Source organism: Lactuca virosa, chromosome 8, assembly GCF_052849685.1.
Source record: "Lactuca virosa cultivar CGN04683 chromosome 8, Lactuca_virosa_CGN04683_v6, whole genome shotgun sequence".
In the NCBI taxonomy this organism is placed as follows: Eukaryota; Viridiplantae; Streptophyta; class Magnoliopsida; order Asterales; family Asteraceae; genus Lactuca; species Lactuca virosa.
Window position 1 is genome coordinate 194277729 of NC_136433.1, and position 22263 is coordinate 194299991.

General features: G+C 36.1%; 1 long non-coding RNA gene across 1 annotated transcript; it reads left to right on the forward strand.

The window, feature by feature from the left end:
* Nucleotides 1-12437: 12437 nt before the first annotated feature.
* Nucleotides 12438-13458, forward strand: LOC145133726 (uncharacterized). The gene is made up of 2 exons (XR_013718713.1): nt 12438-12698; nt 13150-13458. It is a non-coding gene; the product is annotated as an uncharacterized LOC145133726 (long non-coding RNA).
* The last annotated feature ends 8805 nt before the right edge of the window (nt 13459-22263 follow it).

Below are 22263 nucleotides of genomic sequence, written 5' to 3' on the forward strand. Positions count from 1 at the left end.
CTAATCTCATGTGTGTGGCTTGTGTGTGTGATTTTGCAAGTTTTGAGTGATTCTTGGCTCTTGTAGTTGAAGAAGAAGGTTAGAAAACAAGAAGAAGGTGCCATCAAGTTTAGAGATCCAAAAACTTTCCACCTTTGTGCATCATTTTCAGGTATAAATCTTATACCTTGGCTAGTGTTCTTCAAGATCTCTTTTGTGTAAGATTTATGAGCTTAAGTCCCCAAGTTTGGACCTTTTTGAGTTTGAGACTCTCCAGAGAGTTTAAGCTGTCCTTTCATGTATCTTAAGACATCTAGGTTGATAAAAATGTTTGCTTGATCTTTCCTTTGACCTAATGTTTGAGTAAAGTACTTTGGAATAGATGAAATGATGTTTTAGCCTCTCCTAGCCATGCAAAGCCTTAAAGCCCACGACTTTATGGATTAAGAGGTCTTAAATTAGTCAGATCTATGGATGGAATGGTTGTCTTAACGGATTAAGACCACAAAAGTAAGGAAATGGAAGTTTGTGGAGTACGCCGTGCGTACTCCCAGCTATGCACATCGTAGTCCGGTGATACCCCGTCGCATGCTTAGCCAGATTGTACGCCCAACATTAGGGGTAGTACGCCCAACGTTCTCGCTGGGTGTTGACTTTCTGTTGACTTTGACTTTTGGTCAAAGTTTAGGGTTTTGGACCTAGGGAGCGGCACAACGGTCCTTTTGCCCTTAGTAGGTCTAGCTGTGGGTTTTGGACTCATGAGTGGTTATTAGACCTTAATTTTTAATTAAGGATAATTATTTTGTTATCTAGGCGGAGTCTAGATCCGACAGTTCGGGTGCTAGGTTTTCATGTCAGCAACGTCAGGTGAGTCTCCTCACTTACTCTTACTTGTATGGTAGTTTAGCTGTAATATCATGACTGACTGGGTCTAGTTGTTATGTTATGTGATGTGATAATATGGTGATTGTTTGTGAGTAGGGCTCCTATTAGCCAACCAGGGGTTGTAGATAACCTTACGAGCGTGCTGTTAGCTCACCGAGACTGCTGATAATCCCAGGGTTTCAGATAGCCCATAACTGTTTACTTATGTTGTGTTATATGTGGTATCTTGGGGAACTCACTAAGCTTTGTGATTACAGTTGTTGATTTACATGTGGCGGGTACTTCGCAAGACCGCGGGAAGGCGAAGGTCTGATTGTACGCACACTCTTGGAATTTAATATTGGGACATGATCTTTTATGTACTCTGATAACTATGATACTTGTGGTTTTGGGATGACTTGTACTTGATATTCGGTTGTGAAACTATGTTTTTGGATGTTCTAAAAATGAAAATTTTGGTCTAAAATTTGAGGTGTTACAAATGAATTAACGAAAATATTCCCCTCCAAAGAAACTGCCATATCTGCTCTCATACTGATCAAAACCATCCTTCAAAGAATCACCTTTGAAATGTCCTTAATTGATTATGAGATAAGCTTCGTTGTGCATTTGACATACTTTGAGTAAATGGAATTTAGCTTGGAAGGTATTGAAGAACAAGATTATGACATCAATGACAATCTTGATGTTACACCCCGAAACCTGAACGACGGAAACGTTCGGGGGCGGAGGACGTCATGTGCAGTATCATAACAATTGAATAGTAAAGAAAGTAAACACAACCATCATATACATAATAGAAAAGTTACATCTATGTAAGCGTTACATGTTTCCAAAAGTCTATTACAATATGATGTTCAAAAGTTTTGTTTAACGTCTTAGCGTCAAATCTTCAAAAGCTGTTGCTAACCTGTTTTTACTGAATTCCTGAGAATACAAGTTATTTCAGAAAAAGTGTCAACATTTAAGTTGGTGAGTTCATAAGCATTTGTATGAATAAATGTATGTCATTCAATGAGATGAAATCATGTTTGTTTCTAGAAAATCCGATATTTCTTTGAAATGAGTTGTAATTCGTTTGTTTGTAAAATGAGAGTGTTTAACCTGGAAAATTCTATATTTTCCATAAAGCTGATTTGTAAATTGTTTGTTTGTAAAGTAATGGTATCTATCCCGAAAAATCCTATATTTTTCGTAAAAACTAAATTGTAGTCTTATATTGTCCAAGGCCGAAAGTGTAAGTATAACTGCCATACTTAATTTAACAACATGTAGTTTTATTTGTGAATAAAACCGTTTGAAGAGCTGGGTATTTACGTAAAATAAACGTACTATTGATTTCACGTAAAAATAACATATTGTCATTTATCATGTGAGTTTTTATAACCATGCTATTAATGAATTGCCTGCCTCGACGTTCTTCAGGCGTCGAAATGATATGACGTTTGTCACCCATAACCTGTCGGTCGTGCTGTAGCTAACAGCCAGGGTGCGGGATCATCAGTTCCGTATAGATCTATACACAAGTATCACGCTCTTCGGGAGGAGACTCTGGTTATAAAACATGACTTCCATGGATACCTTTGGTAGGTACGATGAAGATGAATGACTCACAAATTTCCAACGAGGTACGTGTTTTATTAATCAAAATTGTTCATACATGAAACTGTTACTCCTTTCGTTATGTTTATAATATATAAAAATAATCGTATTTTTATATAATCGTTTCTTTGCCCTAAAAGGTTAAAATGATGTGAATTCTTCTCAAACTATACTTAATATAGTTTAAAAGATATTATTCCGTTGAAAATGATAATTGTTTCGTTTGAACTTGTTTTGCATGTAACCATTTGTAAATTTGGTAATAACGTTGTTTCGCATGTTTGATATTTCTACGTAAAGATACCTTAACGTAATAAAATATAAAACCATAACTTGTTTATTAACACAAGTTTCTTGTGTTTTACTTGTATTCCCCCCTAAAACATAGAAAAAGTTATGAAAATGTAGGGGTATGAACTCACCTTCAGTGTGATAACGGTTTTGTTAACGGGATTGAAACGAAGTCTTCGATTTAGAACACGTAACGATAGTCGTATCCTAATGTTTAAACACATTTTAATGTGTGAATATTTGATAACAATCGTAAGAGGTGATGAAAAATACATGGATTCTAATGGAAGTTTACCAAAATTTATACTTGTAAGGAAAAAGAAAATGTCTCCTGGGGAAGTTTACACTTTGGAAATGAAAGGAAATGTGGTTTGCTATTTGAGAGAGAATGGGATTGTTCTTGTTTACTGGATGTGGTAAATGAAGAAGTGATCTAATATACACCTTATATATGAAGGAAACTTAATGAGAATGTTGAGTTGACGTTTACATTGGTAACTAGAATTATCACCAAGGGAAGCTGAATTAGGATAAGATATTAGATATTTAAGGGTGTTTACGAATGGAACAATATATATTAAAGGGGGTTTTCGAATCTAATATCTCCAAGTAATTGAGTTTTCGCCCTTAAGGTCCACAAGGAAGAGGGTTTACACTTCATAATGGGTCCCTAAATGAGTTTTCGGATGAATAGTAGTCCATAAGAAGAGTTCTCGGATGAATAGTAGTCCATAAGAAGTGTTTTCAAATGAATAGTAGTCCAAAAGAAGTGTTTTCGAATGAATAGTAACCCAAAAGAAGTGTTTTCAAATGAATAGTAGCCCACAAGAAGTGTTTTCGGCCAAGAGGGTTTTAAATTCCACTATTTATAATACTTATATAATAAGAAATTTTTTTACATATAATTCATTTTTAACCCTTATGAACTTAACATAATAAATAAAACTTGATTTTTCCTTTAGAAGGTTTGACTTTTATTGACTCGAAAATAACGGATTGTTACACTTGAACTTAGAATTGCTTATGGAATTAATGACACATGATAGAAACATTTCTTCTGATTTATCCAGAAGCGTCATTGTTCAAACTCCTTATTAATGAGCATCAAATAACAATGTCAGAGTACAATCCCAAGAACATCATAGTGCGGAAATCATGTGTGATGCGCAGCTACCGAGCCGACTCCTTTCCCTTCGAAGAAGAAGGACCTGTAACAAAAACTGTAAACCGTAAGCACAAAGCTTAGTGAGTTCCCCTATCATACCACATACCATACATAACACCTACTGTCTAACATATCCGGGTACTAGCTACCAATTCGGTATCTCTCAACCGGTAACTTTCCTAGCATATCAGGGTGCTGGCCTACCCCTTCGGTCCTGTCGACCGGTACCTAGCCTAGCATATCAGGGTGCTGACCTACCCCTTCGATCCTGTCGACCGGTACTGGGGACTATTTCACCCCCTACTTCTACCACATAGCATCCTAGTGCATAACATATAAATCATATACTGCCTAGCTTATTCGGGTGCTGGCATACCCCTTCGGCCCTATCGACCGGTACTGGGGCCTATCCGACCCCTCCTACCCTTATCACAAATCATCATAGCATACTAGCACATAAAACATAACATACCAGATAATTATCACAAAGACAATCATCTAACAACCATCTCCTACTAGTGGGCCGACATTGTGGCCTTAGACCCACTTCTACTCGAAGGTAACTCACCTCGATGTCGTGCAGTAACTGAACTGTCCTCGGTGCTGGGATCAACTCTCCTTAAACTCCTACACATAACAGTATCCTTTAGTTACTCCTTCATATTCATGTCCCCTTTAAGGGTCAATCTTGGGTAATAGTCAAAGTCAAAGTCAAAGTCAACGCCCTGGTCAAAGTCAACATCCTGGTTGACTCAACTCGCTGAGTTGGTCCATCAACTCGTCGGGTCCCATAATTCAGAGCATCTCAAATTTGTGATCTGACCCGTCGAGTTACCCTCTAACTCGTCGAGTTTCTACTTATGACAGAATCAGAACTTTCCATTTGAACTCGACGAGTCCTTCCTTGGACTCGTCGAGTTCTCTTTCATACAGTCGGGAAATTTGCTCACTGACTCGGCGAGTTCATCCTTGGACTCGTCGAGTTATTGACCTTTAAGTCCAAAACACGTCTAACTAGTCTGTTATCTCTCCTGATTTCGTCACCACAACCCAGCTGTTTACAATGCTTTATGAGATGGGGTACACTGATGTTCTTACCACAGTGACGAAGTTTAAGAAATCGTGTTTGTCGCCGCAATGGAATGGGTTACTTACTCTTATCAACAAGGGTTTAGCGGAGAGGGTTGCTGGGTCAGATGGTACCAGTAAGGGTTTTCTGACTATTCTCTATGGTCTCTACAATGGCATTAACCTCGATTATGGGTCGATTATTTGGTCGCAACTGGTGCAAAGTCTGAACACATCGACGAGACATTCAGAGATTTCTTGTGGTCGTTTCTGGACCATCGTCACCCGAAGGGCCATTGACACTTTACAGATTCCAGTCATGAAGGATGCATTGGTCTCCTCTGTGGCTACTTTTCATACGAAAAAGATCATCTTCTCAGATGCCACCAAGTTCTCTCATAATGGTTCAATACCTGAAACGATGTACAGGTGTGTGTCAAGCGAAAGTAAAGTGATGGCTGACTAGCGAAAGCTTACTCCCAAAGGACCAAGAGAACTGACTCCTGAACAGCAAGCTGCTTTAGATGTTGCGGAGAAGCCAACCAAGCGAGGAAAAAGGGCAGATACCAAGAAAGTGGCAACCGAAGGTCCTTCGTCTAAGCCTGTCAAGTCTAAAAAGCGAAAGGCTGAAACGGCTGATTCTTCGGCTCCAAAGAAAGTTAAGAAGATGGCAAGGAAATCCAAAAGTCCTTTTCCTTCAAGCTCAGAACATGATGAGGAGCGATCGGCAGATGAGGAAGAAGAAGTTCAGCATCATGGTTCACCAAGAGGTAATACACCTCCTCGTTCTCCAACTCCTACTGAACAACTTCATGACAAGATTCCAACTCCTCCTCCATCTCCACCGAAAACTACTGTTCCAGTTTCGGTTGCTCCCATTCCACCTCCTCCTACGTCTCAAACCACCACTTCTGTGCCACCACCACCACCAGTTAGTACCATACTAATCTCTACCACTCCTTTACCACCTCCTATCTTTTCACAAGCAACTACCACCACTACAACCGAACCTCCTGTTACATCCAAACCTCTTTCACCCTCACCCTCAACTGATTCTGGTGATACTCTCGGTGGTGACAATCTTGAGTTTGACTCAAACTATTACAGTCCATATCGACTTCCCACTGATGAAGATGAAGAGGCTCCCGTCACCAGAAAACAAGTGCAAAGTCTTGATGAAAAGCTTGATCAATTGCTCGCCTCTACTACGACGTATAATGATGTTGTGCTCAAGGCTTTTCTGGACACCGCTTTTGAGCAGTATACAGGGCCATTGACAAATCAACGAAGACAGTGGAAGCATCAACATCTTCTTGTCAAAAGGCTACAACTGAAGTTGCAGAACTTATTCACAGTTCCAAGATTTTTCTTGAATCCCTCAAGGGTCATGCTGATTCGAATGCAGCTAAAGTGAACGCTTCAGTTGACTCTCTATCAAAGTCCCTTCAAGAGGAGCAAGCCAAATTCGAGAATGTTCGTTCTTCAATTCAAGCTGAGAACACTTCTCTTCTTAGCTCGGTGAATTCTCGCCTTGAAACACTCCTTGCTGATTTAGCAAAGGAGAGCGCATTAAGGGAGGATCTTGCACGGCAAACCTCTACCATTGAAGCCCAGAAGGTTCAATTAGCTCAAGCTGAGCGGGAGATTTCCTTGTTGAAAACTGAGCGTGCTGTTTTCCGGAGTTGTGCTGGTGATGTTAAGAATATGCTAAACAATGTTCTTAGTGATCATGATCTGATTCTTACGCTGACCATCCGGACTCACCTGACTTCCAAGCTTCTTCCTGCCCTTGCACTTTTACATGAAATGAAGGGTGTTTCGGAGCGATTCGTACCTCCAAAACAAGGGGGAGAAGGTGTTCAGACAACTCAACCGAAAGTCACTGTTAAAACAGAACCGAAGGGTAATGAAGCTTCGGGTTCTGGTAATCAAGATAAGAAGAAGGGACTTGCTGATGATGGTGACGAAGAATAAATAATTGCCGATGCCCTGAAACGGAAGAAAAGGGATAAGGAGTTGGATGAAACCCTTCGGGTTGCAAAGGAAGCAGAAGAGAGGAAGCGAAAGAACAAGGAAGAGCAAGATGCCTTAATTTGCAAAAAGGCCTTGTTTCCTCCTTGGACTAGGGAAACGTTCATCAAAGAAGTAATAGAGTTTCCAAGCGTGTACTGGCTGGAACCTGTAGCTTCGTTTGATTGTGAGAATTCGAGGGACTCACAGTTTGATATGCCTATAACACGAAAGGCATTTACTTTTCACTGCTTTGATTCAACTGTTCAAGTTCCCTCACCTCGCCCTCAAGTTGATCGTGAACTTCTCGATTTTTATCTCAAGTTCGGTCAGCCTCAGTACCTGACTTGGAGTGCACAGAAGATTATAATAGTCAAGGTGCTGAAACCTTCGCCTGCAGGGAAGTTTGTTAATGTCAATTTCAAAATAACCCAAGGTTCAGACAACTCGGTTTCTGTTATTTCCCTGGCAGATCTTCCTAACTTGAATCCTCATGATTGGATCTTGTTGTTCAACATATTGCTCACTAATGCGAAGGAGTATGAGCCGATCCTAGATCATCTGAAGAGGATGTTGGTTTCCTATATCCATGAAGTTGCTGCAATGGATCAGGAGATTGCTAAAGTTTTGAAGAAGAAACCAACTGTCAAGCCAACTGCAAAGCCTGGAGATGTGAACAAGATGAAGATGGGTCAAATTGATTCTACACATCTCACAGTGATGTTCACAAGAGGCAAAGCTAACAGATTTCTTTTCGCTCTTGTTGATAAGCATCTGTTCTCAACTGACTGCTTGGAGCATATAATCAATATTATCCATCGATGCAAGCAAAACATTGAGTCAGACAAGAAGAACTTCACGGACATGCTTCGGTGGTATATCACTTTTCGTTATACTCTACTGGCCATTATACCGAAGGTGTTCAAGACTGTCAAGAAGTCTTCTATAGCTCAACCGAACTGAGCTCTCGGCTCCATTGACGCAAAGGGGGAGATTGTTGGGTATTTTATGTTGCGTCATGGGCTTAGTTTTGTATATCCGGATTGGGCCTGTCCATCCGTGATTATTAATTAGGGTTAAGCTATAAATAGTGCATGCATGTATGCCTTAGATACTGTCGTGATTATTATTATTATTGCTTTGTAACCCTAAACACCTCCACAGTCGAAGTTCTTAATCGACCTCTTCTGAGGTGTTAAAGCTTAATCATTCGACATCAGTTAAACCATTCTTGTGTTCTTCATTACGTCATTTATTGTTTTTCTGCTTAGAATCTATCGATCCTACTAGAACTTTGTTCTAACACCTTTTATTTAAAAACTTAGAAAATCATTTTCTTGTAAAAATATTTCAAACCCTCGATTTGAGTCCAGACACCCCCAAAGGTGTGTCCGAATCCCTCAAACCAAGGCTCTGATACCAACTTGTAACATCCCAAATTTCAAGACCAAAAATTTCATTTTTAATATAACGATTCATAAAACATTTTAGAGAAAACATTATCAAGTTAATTCATTTCATCAAATCCATAAATCATAATTCTCAAAACCATGTCATAATCAAATAACAATGTCAAAGTACAATCCCAAGAACATCATAGTGCAGAAATCATGTGTGATACGCTGCTACCGAGCCGACCCCTTTCCCTTCGAAGAAGAAGGACCTGTAACAAAAACTGTAAACCGTAAGCACAAAGCTTAGTGAGTTCCCCCATCATACCACATACCATACATAGCACCTACTGTCTAACATACCCGGGTACTAACTACACATTCGGTCTCTCTCAACCGGTAATGTGCCTAGCATATCAGGGTGCTGGCCTACCCCTTCGGACCTGTCGACCGGTACCTAGCCTAGCATATCAGGGTGCTGGCCTACCCCTTCGATCCTGTCGACCGGTACCGGGGACTATTTAACCCCCTACTTCTACCACATAGCATCCTAGTGCATAACATATAAATCATATACTGCCTAGCTTATTCGGGTGCTGGCATACCCCTTCGGCCCTATCGACCGGTACTGGGGTCTATCCTACCCCTCCTACCCTTATCACATATCATCATAACATACTAGCACATAAAACATAACATACCAGATAATTATCACAAAGACAATCATCTAACAACCATCTCCTACTAGTGGGCCGACATTGTGGCCTTAGACCCACTTCTACTGGAAGGTAACTCACCTCGATGTCGTGCAGTAACTAAATTATCCTCAGTGTTGGGATCAACTCTCCTCAAACTCTTACACATAGCAGTCTCCTTTAGTTACTCCTTCATATTCATGTCCCCTTTAAGGGTCAATCTTGGGTAATAGTCACAGTCAAAGTCAAAGTAAACGCCCTGGTCAAAGTCAACATCCTGGTTGACTTAACTCGCTGAGTTGGTCCATCAACTCGTCGGGTCCCATAATTCAGAGCATCTCAAATTCGCGATCTGACCCGTCGAGTTACCCTCTAACTCGCTGAGTTTCTACTTATGACAGAATCGAAACTTTCCATTTCAACTCGTCGAGTCCTTCCTTGGACTCGTCGAGTTCTCCTTCAAACAGTCGGGAAATTTGCTCACTGACTCGGCGAGTTCATCCTTGGACTCGTCGAGTTATTGACCTTTAAGTCCAAAACACGTCCAACTAGCCGAGTATCTTCTAGACTCAACAAGTTGCCAAGTAACAAAGAAGGTTGGGGGAACCACGACCCGAATCGTCGAGTCCTAAGAACGAATCGTCGAGTCCCCCATGATCCAAATCCATACAGTCGATTTCATACGGGCTTAATGCATCCAAAACCTAGATCTGGCCTCCTAGGGTCAATATAACACGTAAAGTTACAAACTTTATGCCATGGAGTCCCTACAAAGTGGTTCATAGGATGCGTGGGACTCCCATGGCCATAAAGTTGTCACCTTTATGCCATGGAGTCCCTTAAGGACCCTGGATCTGAAGTCTAAACCCCAAAACATGCTTGCATCCATGAATGGTTCCAAAAATGGCTCCTTAAAGCCCTAAACTACCCAAAAAAGAGATCTACTAGATGAATGGACAATATATAAACTTTATACCTCAAATGAGCTAGAAATGGAACACAACCTCTGGATCTACTTGCTTCCTCTTGAGCTCCCAAGCTTCTTCTTCTTTCTCAAGCTTCAAAACCACCAAAAATACACAAAAAATGTCTCAAGAACACTCAAAATGGGTTAGGGTTTCGAGTTAGGGTTTTCTGGACTAAGGGAGGCGATGAGGGAGGCCATAGTGGGGGTGTTAAGGTGTTTAAATAGGGTGCAAACCCTGAAAATTAGGGTTTCACTTTGGCAGGCCTACTCGTCGAGTCGAGGCTCCTCGACTCGTCGAGTAGACATCAAGTCCCGCGTCCAACATATCAAATTCCTACTCGACGAGTTTGGGGCCTCCAACTCGTCGAGTCCCTTAGCAAAAGTGAATAATTTCTTATTTAAATACGTACCAGAAACCGGGCGTTACAATTATCTTTTTTGCATGTCTATAAAATGAGAATTGGGTTGTGGTTCTCTTTACACATTTCATTTTCTTTCTAGATAATCTTCAGAATATAAGATTGCTCTTTATTTATCATGTTTATTTACTTATGCATTTGGTCTTTCGTTATCATTCTATATATTAGTTGTTAAATTTATGTCTTTTTCATTTACTTATTTGTCATTAACTAAAATTTATCATGATTTACCACTAACCATGATATATCTTAACATTTAGGTATAATTCTATTCAATTCCATTTCAATTCTAAGTTTCCAAATTTGGCAAGTTTACTTCTTCAATCATAAATTTTCAAATTACATTAAAATAAATTTCTAACTAAATTTAAACTTTTAAATCTATTAATATTTTATATTTTATTTATTTTTTTTGTAAAATTATTTCCACTTAAATGATCAATATTTCTAACCCCAAATGAGAGTTCTACATAAATTATTGAAAACTATTCGAAATCATCAATGTCACAAGAAATATTGAATAAGTTGGATATGTTATACATCAAGAAATGTTGTTGTTATGAATTTTGTGTTTGTTAATTTAAATCATTTTTGAGTTAATGTAATCGTTTATGAGTTAATGTAACTACAATTTTGAATTCATATTATTGTTGTGCTAACATATATGCTAACAAAACAATAATAAAAGTAGAACCATCAAAAACTACATACTAGACAACATTTTGTTACATTAGATTACATAAAAAAATCAACACACTAGCCAAAACTAGTCGATCGAATACTATAACCAGAAACATACCGTCTCTCTAGCTAACCTAACATGCAATGGAAACACTTGGGAGGAAAATGAAAACACAAGCCTCTCCACCACCCACTAACACTATAAATTAAAAAAAATATAAGTTATTGATAATCGCGAGACCTTTACCATCTTATCCTAAACACTGAGGATGTCTAAAATTTTGATCGGAATATCGCATGAGTGTTGTGATGCTAAATCTATTAGTGTTCCAATCGGACGATAAAAGATCTTTGTCATTGATTATTATTCACAGTTGTCGTTATGAGTATATGTTAATCCATAGATGTTCTATATATAGTGCTTTGACTACATATACATTTATCTTTATAAACTGTATGTTTGCTTTCTCAAGCAATATATGATTAGTTGAAAACTCTAGATTCATCCTTATGTTCTTGCCTATTTTGTGATATTTTATGATGTTTGTTTGCATTTTCAAGACCACTAAATAAAAAACAATCCCAAACAAACATGTTAAAAATATGATCATATAACAACTCGCTAATGGATTCACGAGTGTCTATATAGATGAAAATTTAGAGGTTTTAAACTTATTCATCAATCATCATCGTTTATTCTAATATAATATAATATTTGTTGATAACCAAATAATTGAAATGACTATTGAAACCGGTTCAATGATTGCATAAATAATCTAAAATTTAATGTAATAGTTCGCAACAATCTATCATGTTTAGCCGTAAAACAAATTTGTGAAAATACTAACATATCACTCATGAGTAGAAAAATATTTTTTTGGGAAGTGACATAAAGCAAGTTTGTGTGTTCGCGAGCCTCTAATTACAAGTTTGATGGTTGTTTTTTGATAGAAGAAAAAAATAACGGTGATTCTGTTCTCACTTCACTTCAGTATATTTAATTTTTATAACTTCTATTTATAATATAGTTTACTATAATATGTGGTCAGTGATGATGAATATGATTATTTTCATATGATTAGTCATAAAAACTATGTAAATACTAAATAAAAATCTTAAAAGATAGCATGTTTAATAGGAGCAAGTGAATAACTAGTATATATACTATATAAACATATAGACAACAAAATGCAGAAAAGCGACACCTTTATCTCTCTAGATTGGTAAAGATCTTCTTTCATGTGTGTCTTTATTTATTTATTTATTTATTTTGTATAAATTTCTAACTCTCATGAGGACAGCGACCCATCATCTTTCATCCTCTTCTATAAAATCCCAGTTTTCCCTTCCGTGATTTTTGCTTCTCCCTTTCCTTTTCCCCATTTCAACATTAATTTCCATTTACCCTCTTGTTTTTTACTCCATCCAGTATTTCGTACTTGTTTGCTTTCGTAATTTGGTTCTTCAGGGTCATTAATCTCTGTAAAAGCTCCACAAAGCAGCTTCAATGGCGGTCGGACCCATCATACCCACAAGTTCTCTTCTGTAAGCTCAAGCTTTACATACAAAGATACAAATTACTATGCATGATCTTACGTGACCCGTTAATAAAATGATTTTTCTTGAACTTTATTATAATTATTTTGATGATTTTCTTGTATATTGCTTGTTATCATGATATATAAATGCTTAGTTTAATTGATTTTATTGGTTTGTTTGTAATAAAAATGGATTTTATTTCTTATCTTTCATTAGGGTTAGGGTTAGGGTTTCTTCAAAGCATCTAGTCACACAAATAATCTGATTTTTAATTCATAAAACCCTAAATTCATCTAACTCACAGAAACAGAAACACCATTTACCTTATCTTTTATTTCAGGATTTTTTTAAAAAAAAAAATTTCTAGCTGGATGTAGACTTTGTCCCCAAACTTATAGCCCATTATTGTTTTTGGAATTTTCCTCATTTCGAAGATAACTTTGAAGTATATTTTCAGGCGCCTTAACATCTAGCAAATTCTTACATACTATTTTCAAGAACACCCGAGGCCAGTTTTGAAACTTCTGTTGATGCACTTCAGAACCACTTATCAGATTCAGGTCGCTTGGGTTTTGTTTAGAATTATTTCCAACACCTTTTCCAGCTTCACCCCAGGGGTTCACCTCTATATAACTCTGCAATTTAACTAGTTTCAGATAAAAGACTTGTTGTAATGTCTTATGATTATGAATATATGTTGTTTTTTTTATCAAAGCGAAAGGGAGCTTCCTTCAGTCCACTCATAGGTGGGTAGAGGGTACGGATTTGCTGCCGACTCATTCATTCAAACACAATAGAAAGAACATGTGGTTGACCTATTGTGAATGTGTGAATGATGCGGGAGACAAATTTAATCCTTTTCTTCTCTGTGCTTGGACTGAAGGGAGCTCCCTTGATCTATCTTTTTATAAAACACTTATTGCTCTAATCTAACTCTTTAATACATTGTTTGATATCATTTGTGATGGAAAAAAATACTTTAGCATTATGTGGAGAAAAATATTTTTCAGCACCCATCCTTTGCACTTTAGGTTTTGAGATGCATGTAATCTAGCTAATTGCTTGCTATCTTCTGTTTGCTATAGTTTGTGGTTAGGTTTCACACACCATTTGTCTTCAAATAGATCTTCTCTGCTCACATTTTGCCGGTGGCTTAGAAAAGGGACTTAAACCACTTCCTATTACCTCAGTTTGTTTGAAATCAGATGAACAGGGATCGTTTTTTCCCCTTCTATTTGATAAATATATAACAAGAGGGAAGAGATGTTGTGTCCATCATCTGTAAAGCACACATTCTATTTCATGTTTATTCAGTTTGGTTAGTTGATTAATTATTTTTATAAAGGAACATAAAAATAAGGGTCAATGTTATAAACGAGTATTGGACTATTTAACTTTTTCTACACAACAATGTTGTTTTTAAAAAATAATATAAATATCTAACAAACTTTTGTTCTTGTTTACAAAATAGTGAAATACCACTAAATAATGGTATTTTCTGAATACAAAGTTTCGGTTTTTTAGCATTGATATCATTTTTTGAATGCTTGTGTGTTTGTATTTTTTACTTTGTAATTTTACTTTTTAGGGTTTTCATAATGCTAAAAATAAGGGTCAATGTTATAAACGTGTATTGGACTATTTAACTTTTTTTACACAACAATGTTGTTTTTAAAAAATAATATAAATATCTAACAAACTTTTGTTCTTGTTTACAAAATAGTGAAATACCACTAAATAATGGTATTTTCTGAATACAAAGTTTCGGTTTTTTATATTTTTTACTTTGTTATTTTACTTTTTAGGGTTTTCATAATTAACTAAGAGAAATGCTTATTCTATTGTACATTCCAAGAAGCAGCCTTCGGCCAAAACCTGGTTGGAACTTGAAGCTTATTTAAAAATTTCAAGATTCCTGGGTCTGAACAATCTTTTTCTTAAAGACCAAATACTATTAAATGTTTTATGCCTTTTTTACTTATAATTTTATCTTTATATGAGAATACATTTTGTAAATCCGCATTTTTTGGTTTAAATATAGTTCAAACGTTGATATGACAAAATCTAATTAGAGAAAATATGAGAACATCAAGAACTAAAATCATTTACATAACTTTAAAAAGCAACACTTTGTTATCATACTTGTAGGTTTTCTGAAACCGATTATTCTTGTTAAAAAATCCGATGAATATCCAAAGCTATTTTTAATGATCGAACCTATAGACAAATCGATATAGAATAGCTGTTTCTTTTGATATATTCTAATGTTTTAAGAACAATACTTTAATAGAAATAAACCCTGATTTAAAGCCCAAGAAACAGCGGCTAAACGTGTTCACATTACTTAGGATGTATATTTAATTTGAATAAAACATTTTTATAAAACACATTTTTATTTACCATTAAATATAATACACTCAAATTGTATGGCATCATGATGGCAAGAAACCCTGATGACCGGTTTAATTTATTGAAAAAAGGTAAATTCAGAAGGCTGGAGCCGTGGGGCGGTTATCGAACCGCGGGTTGAAGTCCGGTATACTTTAGGCAAAATTAATAAAAAAAATACAGAAGTATTTATAACTGCAGAACCTGAAGTGGGTACTTCTGATTAAACTAAACCACTTCCGTTTGCGCGCATCGAGATTTCAAAGTACAACTTTTGTGGGTTTTCTTTAGTTTCCCTAGAAATGGTCATAACCAATGGTTCCTTTTCCTTTACTTACCATTAAACCTTTATATATATATATATATATATATATATATATATGAGATGTTTGTTATATGAACTCTAAAGATGCATAAGAGGTCTGCCCTAAGGTTCATCTTGTATTGATGCAAAGATATATCCGTACGAATTGGTTTGTGGCTGAATAGGGTTTTCGTGCTGGTTTACTTTGGATCAATGTGCATATCTTCAAGTAGGGTTGGAAATATTTTCTTTTGTTTAAATTTTGCAAGGAAAGGAAAAAATCTAAAAAAATAAAAGGAAAAGGACATTCTAAAAAGATCCTTGTAAATATGACATGTATTATTCATTATGTACTTATATTCTTTTTGTTTTGTCATCATCATGTAGCTAGGGAGAGAATGTTGGTTCCTTAGTTTTGTATAAATTTAATGATGGAATTAATTTTCAAACTAACTAGAACAAGCCTAGCTTTTGATAAGTGTTTGAACTGATTCAATAATCAGTTTCTTTACGTTAGCCATCTCTATAATGTCTTAGAGATTAGGCTACTTGTGAGTTTGAGATTAATGACTAATTAAATAAGTTGGCCTTAATCAGATAGTCAGTCTCAAGTTAAAATAAGACCCAACTCAATTCAACATTTGAAGATTATGTCAAGCCAAAGAAGATGACAGCTGACATCTCAAGAACCTTCTAAGTTTCTTGTTTGCCATTTGAAGATCATGTCAATCGGACCAAGGAAACATAGATTGATAATTATCGATCAACATTCTCAAAACTCCTCCCATTATATTCAAAGAAATCGTCATAACCAATGGTTCTTTTTGCTTTTAATATATATATATATATATATATATATATATATATATATATATATATATATATATATATATATATATATAGGGTACTCCTATTAACACGAATAAATTCGTGTATAAACAATTATTAGATTAGTTTGATTAATCGATCCCATCATCTCAGTTATATAATTTCAATGGTTTTCAAAAAAAAAATCATTTTATTCCCTTTAAATTAGATGAAAGTTACAAAACACACCCTTATATTTTTTTATTCTATCACATTTCAATAACTTTATTATATATATATATATATATATATATATATATATATATATATATATATATATATATATATAACGCTCGTAAGTTAGGGCTAGATATTTTAAGTGATAATTATTGATTTTATTAAATAAAAAAACTCACGAATAAAATAATTGTTCGTCGTACACGTTGCGTACTATATAAATATTTATTATATACACGTTATGCGGACAAATATTAGGGGGATATTAGGACCTCTAAACAGGTCCGGTCTAAGGTCCACCAATTTCTGCAAACCTAATTCGGTCCAAGAGACGGTCTGGTCCAGTTCGGTCCAAATATACATCCCTACAATCGTAGTAGATAAACTAACATTCGGTATGCTTCAACGAGTTGTATCATATGCACTTAAAGTTGTACCAGTCCAACGGATACACGAATGGCCCAAATGGGTTTTTGGGAGTACGCCCTACATACTTCCTATTACATCCAACGTACTTCCTATTCTAAGCAAAGATAGTCCATCAACATGTTTTCCACTATGGCTTGGTCCCCAAGACATCTCAACTCATAGAGTTGTTGTTATTGCTCTTGTTAGAGGTGATCATTATGTGAAGGTTGATTTACATGGAGCATATCCAATGCCTACTATTTTACCACTTTGGCGTCACAACAGATCATCACGGTCTGCTGGATGGGAAACTGTTTATGCTGCTCGCCTGAATTCCTACATTTCTCCATTTGCAACACACAGTAATTGTAACAATTCTACAGTTATAATATCTGATAATTAATAAAATCAAATTTATGTTTTGTTGTTTATAATTATTAAGATCTCTATAAATTAAAAAAAAATTGTTTTTTTTAATTTAGCAAACTTATATACGTGCGATTCTGATGTTTCTAAAAAAAAGATTAAATATTTTGAAGTACAATCTAGAAACTAATCACAGTCTACAATATATATATATATATATATATATATATATATATATATATATATATATATATATATATATATAAGTTTTAAAAAGTGTAAGGTTTGATTTGAAAATAAATACAAGTATAAGGTATTGAATTGAAAACTTACATCTTCTTTAATTTTTAACAACAGCCGATGCAAATTCAATTTAATATTATTAAAAATAGTCAAATTTGTTAAGTGATGTATATCAAATCAATCGTGTCTTCGTGCATTTGGAATTCAATTCGTGGGTTTAGAATTACCCATATATATAACCTAAAGATGCATAAGGCCAGAGTACCCACCACTAACAATATACTAATTAAAAGCAAAAGGGGCCATTGGTTATGGCGATTTCTTTGAATATAATGGGAGGAGTTTTGAGAATGTTGATCTATAATTATCGGTCCATGTTTCCTTGGTCCGATTGACATGATATTCAAATGGCAAACAAGAAACTTAGAAGGTTCTTGAGATGTCAGCTGTCATCTTCTTTGGTTTGACATAATCTTCAAATGTTGAATTGAGTTGGGTCTTAATCGGACCAAGGAAACATGGATTGATAATTATCGATCAACATTCTCAAAACTCCTCCCATTATATTCAAAGAAATCGCCATAACCAATGGTACCTTTTGCTTTTAATTAGTATATATATATATATATATATATATATATATATATATATATATATATATATAACCTAAAGATGCATAAGGCCAGAGTACCCACCACTAACAATAATGCTGTGGATGTCACCTAAGACCAACTCCAATGGACTTCTAAAACACAATTTTAGAGGTCATTTTCACTCCAATCAACCTTCAAATATCACATCATTTTTGTGTTGGTTCATTTTTTACACTAAATATAGAGGTCAAGAATGAAAGACCTCTAAAAAACACCATTTTAAAGATTGGTTTGAGTGAAATCACCATTTGTGCTAAACTATCACCATTTTTGTGTTTATGGTTGGAGCCACATACAACCACCAAAAAGTTGGTATACACACCACTAAATTAATTCTTACTCTTATTTTTTTGATTATTTAATATGGGGAGAGAGAGAGAGAGAGAAAGAGTTAGTTGGATGTGGTCGTTTGTACCATTTACTAGGATTGACCACAAAACTTGCAACCATAGCCACCGCTAAACACCCAAGGCGGTGTTTACATTCGTGGTTCGTGGCCCGCTAGACAACAATAAAGCTCGTTGCATGTATACCGGATGGTCTAAGAGGCATGCCCTAAAGTTTCTCTTGTATTAAAAATAATACAAAGATAGAACCATACTTAGGGTGGAGCCATAATTGTGTAATAAAGAACACTTATTTTGTAATAATAGAAACATAATTAATGCATACCATTAAGAAGTTAAGAATTAAATTGGTCTTAGAATTTTGTGCAAGTATCCATGCTTACTTTTTTTTTTTTTGGAAACGACCAATAATATTATTAAGATTCACCCAAATAACAAGTAACTATAGGGGAGAAGAAAAAACAAAACCTAATAAAGTTTTTAAAGAGAGAAAGGAGAAAAACGAAAATCTTCCCAAGTATACATATTGCCCTTGCCTCTACACTTAAGCCATGTAAATACCAAAGACTTGATATTTTCCACTACCCTTGAGGGGTAAATGAACTTCGCCTGGAGTATCCGATCGTTGCGAGCCCTCCATAAGTTCCACAGGAGCCAATAGCAAGTTGCAATGATCCTATCTCTCTCTTTTGGGCTTCTACCTTGGTTAGCTGCAAAACGGATCACCTCCTCAATACTTTGAAATTTAACCTGATGTAATCCATACCACCCAAGTATATTATTTGTGATAGAAATGGCGTATGGGCATCTCGCCAAGATGTGATTTGCATCTTCCAAACCATAAATACAAGAGCTGCAGGAACACATGTCTACATTTACGCCTCTGTCAGCGCTCCGTGGGATAGAGCCGCAGGAACACATGTCTACATTTTTTTGCTTCTATTTACCTAGTTTATTTTTTTTTGCATTGCAAGTTTCAGCGTTTGGAGAGCATCAATATAGACCATGTTTGGGTTTGGAGAGCATCAATATAGACCATGTTTGACATGTCACATTAGCTTAGGCCATGAGGTATACATAACACGAAGCCTTTCGTGGTCTAGGTGGCAACGACCACTAATCACGAACACCATCCCGATGCTTAGTGGTTGGTAGTGGTCGTGGTGCATTGTGGTGTATACCACGGAAGACCACATCAAATTACATTCTTTCTCTCTCTATCTCTCTCTTTCTCTATCTCTCTCTAGAATAAAATATATATATTTTTATTTAAAAAAAAATAAGAGGGATATAGTGATAGGTATCCCATGGTTAGTGGTCGCAATTGTGGTGATGATGTGATACCCATCATTATAATAGTTAGTGGTGGGTATAACATATAGTCTTATAACCTTTTTTTTGAAGATTTTTTATATTGTCAAATTAGACAACCAAAAATAGCTTTTAAGTTATACTTTTGAGAACTATTTAGGCTAAAGTTTAAACGAACCATGTAGCCATTTTTTTTATTTTTTTTAATTCTTTTAAATATATATTCAAAAACACCAATAATATATATATATATATATATATATATATATATATATATATATATATATATATATATATATTATTGTGTATAGTTAATGTAACATGGCGTTATTTTAAATAAGACCCCTAACCTTAAATAAACATTTACTATTATTATTCCAACACCTTTCAAAAAAAAATATAAGTAGTATTTAAATAGTAACTTGTGACTAGAATGTTATTGATATTTTTAATGTTTAATTTTGTCCGACATGCATAATAGTAAAAACATATACTATAATAATTAAATCAATAACGAGTAAAGATAATTAGAAATAACTAGAGAGATTGAATATATTTTGAATTCAATACTTATAAAAAAGATGGAAGTAGTCGATATGTTTGAAATTATACAAGTAATGTTTAGGGGGTATATAACTAAGTTGCCCCCAAGGAAGATAGAATAACCATATGTTGAACGACGTGTCTCAATGCATCTCGCCCACTTAACATCTGAGTACCCAAATAAGGACGATGATTGAGGGCAACGGAAATGTAAGCCATAAGAGAGGGTGCCTTTAACATATCAAAGAATATGTTTTACTGATTGGAAGTGATCAATAATAGGAGCTTGAAGAAACTGGCTAACTTGATTGACCACATATGATAAGTCAGGACGTGTTATGGTGAGGTACTGAAGCGCTCCAACAAGAGATCGATACAAAGTAGGATCTGAGAAAGCAGTGCCGTGAGATTGGAGCAGATCAGTTGTAGCAAGGGGAGTACTGACAGGTTTGGAATCAAGGAGGCATGATCGAGTCAGAATGTCATGTGCATACTTAGACTGAGTTAAAAAAAGGCCATCATCCATGTAGGAAACCTACATACCAAGAAAATATCTCAATTTACCAAGGTCCTTGGTGGCAAACTCGACATGAATGATTGTAATGAAATTTTGAATTATGGATGGATTGTGGCCTGACAAGATGATGTCATCAACGTACACTAACAAATACAAAATATCAGGGCCACGTTTAAAGAAAAAAAGTAAGGTGTCGGCACGACTACATGTGAATCCAAGATCAACAAGAAAAGTGCTTAAACGTTGAAACCAGGCTCCTGGAGCTTGTTTGAGGCCATAGAGAGCTTTCTTGAGGCGACAAAGATGTAGAGGGTAACGATCATTAAAAAAACCAGGTGGTCGCTCCATGAAAACTATATCTGTGAGATGCCCATTAAGGAAGACATTCTTGACATCAAGCTGATGTAGAGACCACTTTTTGCATGATGGCAAGAGATAGAACAATGCGTACCATGGATGCCTTGACAACCGGACTGAAAGTATAAAAGTAGTTTAGACATAGAACCTGAGTAAATCCTTGGGCAACTAAACGGGCTTTAAGTCTTTCAATGGAGCCATCATAATGGTATTTTGTTCTGAAGATCCACTTAGACTTGACAACATTGGAATTTCCAGGTCTCGGAACCAGGTCCCAAGTATTATTAGATCGTAATGCAGACATTTCTTCCTCCATTGCCATCAGCCACTGAGGGTTTTGGCAGCTGATTTGAAGCCTTTGGGTTCAATATTTGCTAACAAGGCTCGATGAAGACCAGGTTTTCCAAGTTCAGCTAAATCAGTAAAATGTTTGGGTTTGAAGATACCGACACCAGATCATGTAACCTTCGGATGAGAGGAGGAGGGAGCGACAGCCGGAGCAGACGTGGAGTTAAACGGTGTTGATTGATCAGAAGAAGGGGCTGTTAGAGATGAGGCAGTAGAGGAGGTGACCGAAACTGTAGTGATTATTGGATTTGGTTGCATCGGCGGCTGAGACGGTCGCATTGGCGGCTGGTAGACAGGAACCACCAGGAGGTTGTCTGGATACATACTACATGGAACTGATGGTGGAGTAGGGCAGGTGGTCGATGGTGGATGTGTGGTAACCCTATCTGTGGACAAGGTATATCGTACCTGGTCTTCAAAATTTGTGAAGACAAGATTTGCAAGATCAGCCGGGGGTAAATTTCCTTTGTAAGGAAAATGAGTCTCGTTAAACTGAGCATGTCTGGTGGTATAGATATGGTTTGTAGTAGGATCGAGGCACCGATAACCTTTATATTGTTTGCTATAACCAATAAAAATGCAGGATGTGCTTCGCGGAGCAAGTTTATTTTCGGCATAGTCTCTTAGATAAGGAAACACACGACACCCAAAAACGCGAAATAGTTCATAATTTGGAGCGATGCCAAAAAGAACTTCATGATGGGTTTTGAGCATTCTAACACTCCTAAGGTGTTCATGCAAC